The sequence below is a fragment of the Macaca thibetana genome, chromosome 2, assembly GCF_024542745.1.
Source record: "Macaca thibetana thibetana isolate TM-01 chromosome 2, ASM2454274v1, whole genome shotgun sequence".
Classification (NCBI taxonomy): Eukaryota; Metazoa; Chordata; class Mammalia; order Primates; family Cercopithecidae; genus Macaca; species Macaca thibetana.
In genome coordinates, this window is record NC_065579.1 from 189,929,745 (window position 1) to 189,936,657 (window position 6,913).

General features: G+C 35.2%; 1 pseudogene; it reads right to left on the bottom strand.

Annotated features, from left to right (window-relative positions):
• Positions 1-5,496: 5,496 nt before the first annotated feature.
• On the bottom strand, positions 5,497-6,649 carry LOC126949043 (heterogeneous nuclear ribonucleoprotein A1-like; annotated as a pseudogene).
• Positions 6,650-6,913: the final 264 nt, after the last annotated feature.

Consider the following 6,913-nt stretch of genomic DNA (forward strand, 5'->3'; position numbering starts at 1 on the left):
TAGTAGGTATGATTCATTCTTTCTAACTTACATGAACAAAACAATTGTGACAATATTAATTTGGTGGAGAATTAAAATAATTGGTTATTTTTGTGTTTATGCAATTTCATGTATGAAGAAGATCATAAATGTTTAAGAGTATAGCTAAAAAATATAGTGGGTCTGACTGGTGTTTGTATTATGAACTAACTTTCAACTAAGACAGATACTTCTGGGCTCCACACTTTAAGGATCAAAGATTTCTCAGTGTAATAATGACAGCTAGACATAATGGCAATTCAACCTTACATAGATTGTTCCTCAGTTAAAGTTAGGCGTTTTGGGAAGCTGAATTAGCTCATTCAGGTCATTAGAGACCATTTAGAAAATCACTTCTTTTTTGCAATAATGGAAAAGTGTAAATGAAATAAGTCCATTATATTCAGGTAGCACCTGATGTAACTGGAAAGTGTGGCAGAAGCCTGCTAAAAGGAATATTGGTTCCCCTGAGAAATCAAGAGCTAGAAACACTAATGAATCAGATTAGATTGTGGATCGTCGGTATTGGTTGGATTAAAGATTTTCTTTAAATCAAAAAACAAGTCACTATGCTCAGCTAGCACCCATTTAAGCAAGCAAACAAAAAATAATCCCTAATTGTAGAAGAAAGAGAAACAGAAAAAGCACTAAGTCAAAGCATATATTTGTTCTTAACAAGCTGTAGAACTATTAGTACATAAAAGTGCCTATGCTTTAATGTTTGCATACACAGTAAAAGATAATAGGCCACAGAAGTGAAAGAAAAAGCACTTTGAACGTTCAGCTTTGAATACTTTTCTGTAGGAATAATTAAAATTTTACATCATCAGAATACACAAGATTGGGTTTATGTCTATTTAGAAAGATATCAAAGCCTTAAAATATTTGAAAGTAGTCAAACGTAGTTTTGAATTATTTGTCAATCATCAGATTAGAGTTTTTCAGAATCACCCAGCTATAGATAAGCATTTTTTTCAACATACTGGAAAAATCTAGTGTATATATATTACATATATATATACACACACACATATATTTAATTTTATAAAAATCAGACTGTCTTCAGAATTCAGGTCGATAAATTAACTGATTATCATTGTTGGCACATTATCTCTATAACAAAATGCTATTTTCTCATATTTTTCTGCACAATTGTTCTACATTCTGTAGATTTTGCATAATGTCACTTATTCAGAGACATGGATTCCGAGTTCCAAAAGTGAATTAGGTATTTCTATGATAGTCTCTAATTTCAATCCTCACTTTGTCTTTTGAGCTTATTGTAATTTATAATCATACATACATGGTATATGGTCAATAATTACCTAAATGAGTGAAAGACCACAAAGAATGGAAAGGTTGAAATAGTATTCAATAGCTGACTGAAAGTGGTGCATTTGAAATGGACATTCCCTTGTCAGAATTTATACGTAACTATTCAGCAATGCTCTCTTGAAAGCAAGACAGTAGCATTATGTAGATTTTAAGACTTCACTATTTTCATATGTATTCTAATTGGTATTTAAAAAATTATTAAATCACAGGACAATGAATACTTTTACATTATCATAATTGATGATCATTTTGATGTATACTTTCTCCATATATGTTTCTTTACATTGGAATGTATTTGACAAATTAATCGCTCCATAATGGAGTGATTAATGGAGTACATCAATGTACATTAATGTTATTTTCAAATTTCTTTATAATTTAACTACACTTTTTAGTTGTAATTGAATGTGCTCCTTCACAATGCCTTTTCTTTTATGAGGAGACATCAAATTTTATTCAAACAATTATGTGCTATTAAGAAAACAATGAATTAGCAGGGAAATTGTGGCATCAGTAAAATTTAAATTCTTCATGTAATAAACAATGATAACTTTTCTTCCATGACATTGAAATTTAACATTTATTAGAGAATTATCATTTATAGTTAAAATAGATTTCAGTTATGCTCTTTTTTTAATGCTATAATAATGATTAAATTTTAGCTATAGTTCTACTGCAAAATAATAATATTTATGAAAATATGATGATGGAAGTCTCAGCATAAGTTTTTAAAAATAGTTTCTCATAAAAAATATGTGAAAGTAATTTTTGCATAAAATGTAAAATAGGCAAAAAGTTGCCTATATGTTTTAAAATATGTTACGTTTTGTGTTGCACACAATTTTATTGTTATTACTCAGTTAAAGGCACCCTTGACTAATTCAGCTGTTTATTCTGTGGCCTTTAATATCTGTTTTAACTAAACTAAACACTACATTCATCTCGGTGGTCTTCTTTACATATGAAGCTCAGAGGTAGGGCTGTAGGTGTATGTTTATTATAAATAGATAATAATAAGAGGAGTTAAAATAAGCATTGATATTAAACAAAAACAAATTATATCATGCCAGGCTCAAGGTACACCACCAGCCCCTTTTGCTCAGCTGAAGATATTAAGACTATCTGAACCCTATTTGTACAAGCAAGACTTCAGAAGTCCTGCTCTCTCACAGCCTAGTCCATTTTAGTCACCATCAGATTGCCCATCATCAAAAGATGATTGTATCTGTGCTTTGCTCATATTTATTATTCTGACCTCATTTTCCATTCCCCTTCTACATTTTTAAATATTTTTCTATGCCACTAAAAACTTACACCCAATCATCAATAGCCACTCTATATATTTAAATATTTAAAAAACTTATTTTTACCTTTGTGCTTCCAACTGACACTTGCCATCTCTTGCCATCTATTGTGAACACTTTCTTCTACAGCCCTTTCAGGTAATGGCCATTAACAGAAATGCACACACACACACACACACACACACCCCTCACACAGCTCAGACACTCAAGGGGACAGAATAGCACTTACTACTTATTATTACTTCAGTGCTGAATTTTTCACTTGTACTCTCAAAAATTCAAATCCATACCCTTTGATATAAATCTTGCCTATCTTTTCCATTAATGACTCAGCATTTAGCTCTCTCTTTCTCTCTCTCTCTCTCTCACTCTTTGACTTTCCTAGCAAATCTCAGCCCTTACTATAACTAAATGTTTATGGACTTCTTGGCTGCAACTGAAAAGCTGAATATTGCTAAAAAAAAAAAAAAAAAAAAAAAAAAAAAAAAAAAAAAAAAACAGTGATATAAATATACTGAATGGATTTTCTTAAATATTAAGACAAACTTCAAAAAATACTCAAAACTTCTAAGCAATCTCTTTATATTCCTGTAATAATATCAGTTTTTTTCTAATACAATTTCAAATCTCCTCTTCTTTCTCCAACATTTCCTAAAGACTCTTCATTCTTTGATGATGACTTTACTAAATATTTCATGTATAAAAATAACCGCTACTAAAGAAAAAAATCTGTCCTTTATCAATTTTACCATCTCACGTACATGTGTACTTAAATACCCTGTACTTCCCATTGAAATAATAAAGGAATTTTAATTGGCCACTCTGCCACTGAAGCTCTGGTGCCAAAAAGTTTTGCCTTCTCAAAGATGTAGCTGTTACACTTTTGTTTGTCTCTCCTGCTTCTTCACTTCCTGCCATTTACTGAGTCATTCCATCAGAATAAAACCAGGTTTAATGTATCAAATCATTTTTTTTTAAAAATCTCCCATCGCCTTGTTTTACCAGCTACTGCATCATTCTCCTACATTAATTACTACCCAGGAATACTACTTCAAATATGGTTTATACATCCATGTCTGCCATTATCACCTCTAAAGACTTCAAGACATTTATGCTTCTACTGCAGTAAAATAGTTTGCATCGACATCTATTTTGTCTTCATCTTACCAAATTCTCAACAGCATTTAGCCCTCTTTCCTACTTGAAACACTTTCTACTTTAGATTTCTATGGCATCATAGTTTTTCTTCTACATCACCACTGCTGCTTCTCAATCTCCTTTCTTGGATTCGCTTTCTGTATCAGACTTTTAAATGTGACAATGTTCTGAATCATTTCCCTTCACTAGGCGCTACTAGTCAATCACATGATTTTGATAACATTTATATATGAGTAAATCTTAAATTTGTATTTTTCAACAAGGCACTTTTCTCTGAACACCAAAGCTGCCTTCTTGATAAATCTTCTTTGATTTGTAACGATACTTTCAACTCAACACGGCCAAAACTGAATAGTTAAGATGGTTTTCCAACCATCTCAATCCCTCCTTAACCGTTACATAGCAATGGCATACATTTCCTGACAACTTTTCTCCACACCCAACATTAACCCCATCAGCCATTCCTGTTTTCTCAACATATAAATTTCTATCACAAATCCACCCACTTCTTACCATGTCTGTTTTTGGTCTAAGCCACCTTATTTTTCACTCAAAAACCTGCAGCAAGCTTGAAATTGATCATTTTGCTTCTAATCCTTCCCCCATCAGTCTGTTCTCCCCAAAGCACCCAGCGTATGCTTTCAAAAGATCAAGTAGAATATTCTAACTCTCTTGATTAAAGTCTTTCCAACCACTTTCCATTGTGCTTCATAAAATCAACAAGCTTTATCATAGCCTTCCACATGGCCTTACTTGATCTGCCTGTACTTCTGCTCTCCTCCTCAGTAACTGTGTTCTAGTCACACTTGTCTTTATTTCATCTCAGGGCATTCATGTTTGTTGCTGCTTCTACTTGGAATGCCCTTCTCTCAGATGTTCTCCTGGCTGTTCTCCTCACAACTCAACTGTACCATCTTCACAGAGGCCATCCCTACTGAGTTAACTAAGATGCTGCCTCCCATGTTCCCCTGCCTGTCCAGTCATTCACTTCATCAAAACCACCTTCACACTCACTCACTGCCATGAAATCTTCAGGACAAATTTCAGTATTCAATTGTCTTAATTATGCATTGACTTGGTATTTATTGACTGTCTTCTCCTTACAGAACATAATTTATGTTGGACACGGACTTTTCACAGTTACTGCATTTTTCCCAGTGTGCCCAGATCAGTGCCTGTCATATGGTAGACAGTGAATGTTTGTGTAATGGTTAACTGACTCTTTTAACGTGACCACATATAATCTGTTTTTCCTGATTGTGTCATCATCATCATCACCATCATTACTCTCGTTACTATTTTTTTATTTTAAAAAAGACACATTTATTCGGCATCATGATCAGACTACCACATTTGGCAATCAGCAGCATAGATGCAAAAACAAAAAACAAACAAACAAACAAACAAAACATTAAAACCCTTTGTTGGAATACTTTAGACTTTCCACAGAATGAGAACTCAAATAATCTTTTATATAATTAGTCACAAATGTAATCCTCGAGTATTTTTCCCCCATAAACATGAGTATTTGTCTAAAACATGTCTTCTTTGTAGCAGCCAGGCCCTGCCTCCACTATGCTTGGCTGAGTTCATGAACCTGTTGTAACCTGTAGCTTCCCTATCACTTCTCTGGTTCTCCTCTCCTGCTAAGCTTTGTTTCATCTTTGTTTCCTGGCAGTAATTAAAATTTTCTGCTACTTCCATAGCTACTGCTGCTACTGGAACCATCATAGCCACCTTGGTTTCATGATTTGGCAAAGTATTGGCCTTCACCAACATAGGGGTCAGAGATTCTGTCTCCAAAATTTCCTTCTTTCATAAGTCCAAAATTTGAAGACTGATTGTTGTAATTGCCAAATTCATTGTAGCTTCCACCACCTCTGAAATTGCTTCCACTAACACCACCAAAGCTTCCTCTGCCTCCATTGTTATAGCTGTCACAGCTGACGCTCCTGCCATAACCACTGCCCTGGTTTCCATAACCCTGTCCACCACTTCCAAAGCCTCTGCTTCCTCCAGACTCACCAGGGCTGCCTCCTCCATAACCACAATCATTACCAAATCCATTATAGCCATCCCCACTGCCACCATATTCACTGCCACCACGTCTGCCACCAAAGCCACTATGACCACTAAAGTTTCCTCCATGACCAAAGTTGTCATTCCCACCAAAACCACCTCCATGACCACCACCAAAGTTTCCAGAACCACTCGACCTCTTTGGCTAGATGAAGCACTACCCATCTCTTTCTTTGACAGGGCTTTCCTAACTTCACAGTTGTGGCCAGTCACAGTATGGTATTTCTGGATGACAGTCTTATCCACTGAATCACGGTCACCAACGGTTACAAAGTCAAAGCTCCTTTTCTTGCCACTGCCTCTGTCCATCATGATTTCAGTCACTTCAATTCTTCCATACTGTTCAAAATAATCTCTTAGGTAATGTCCTTCAGTGTCTTCTTTAATGCCACCAGCAAATATCTTTTTCGCAGGTAGGTGGCCACCTGGTTTTTGAGAATCTTCTCTTGAGACAGCTCTCTTTGGTTCCACAACTCTTCCATCCACCTTGTGTGGCTTTGCATTCATGGTGCGTCCACCTCCTCCACAGTGGCATATGTGACAAACCCACAGTCCCTGGAGCACTTGGTGTTTGCAGTTCTCATTACCACACAGTCCCTGAGCCTTCCCCATTGCTCAAAATGGCTCCTCCCACTCCAATCGGTTGTTTTAAAGCTAAACCTTCTAGTGAAGAGCTTCTGCAGCTGTTTTGACTCTGACTGACTTAGCCATGATTTCAGGGAAGAGAGACTTTTACGATGCTTCCTTGGCAGCATCCACGGGCAGCATTACTATTATATAAACTCTAATTTTCTGTAGGAAAAAAATGTGCATTCAGGTATTGATTAGCCAAGCCATTGTGTTAGAACTCAACACAACATAGGTAAATAATATGGTTTCTGTCCTCATAGAATTTATAGCCTAGAGGACAACATAGGAATTAAGGAGAAAATTATAGGATAATCTTTTTATTTTATGAATAAATATACCAGATATTCATTAGAGGCCTAATATATGTGCCAGGCATTAGTCTAGGCACT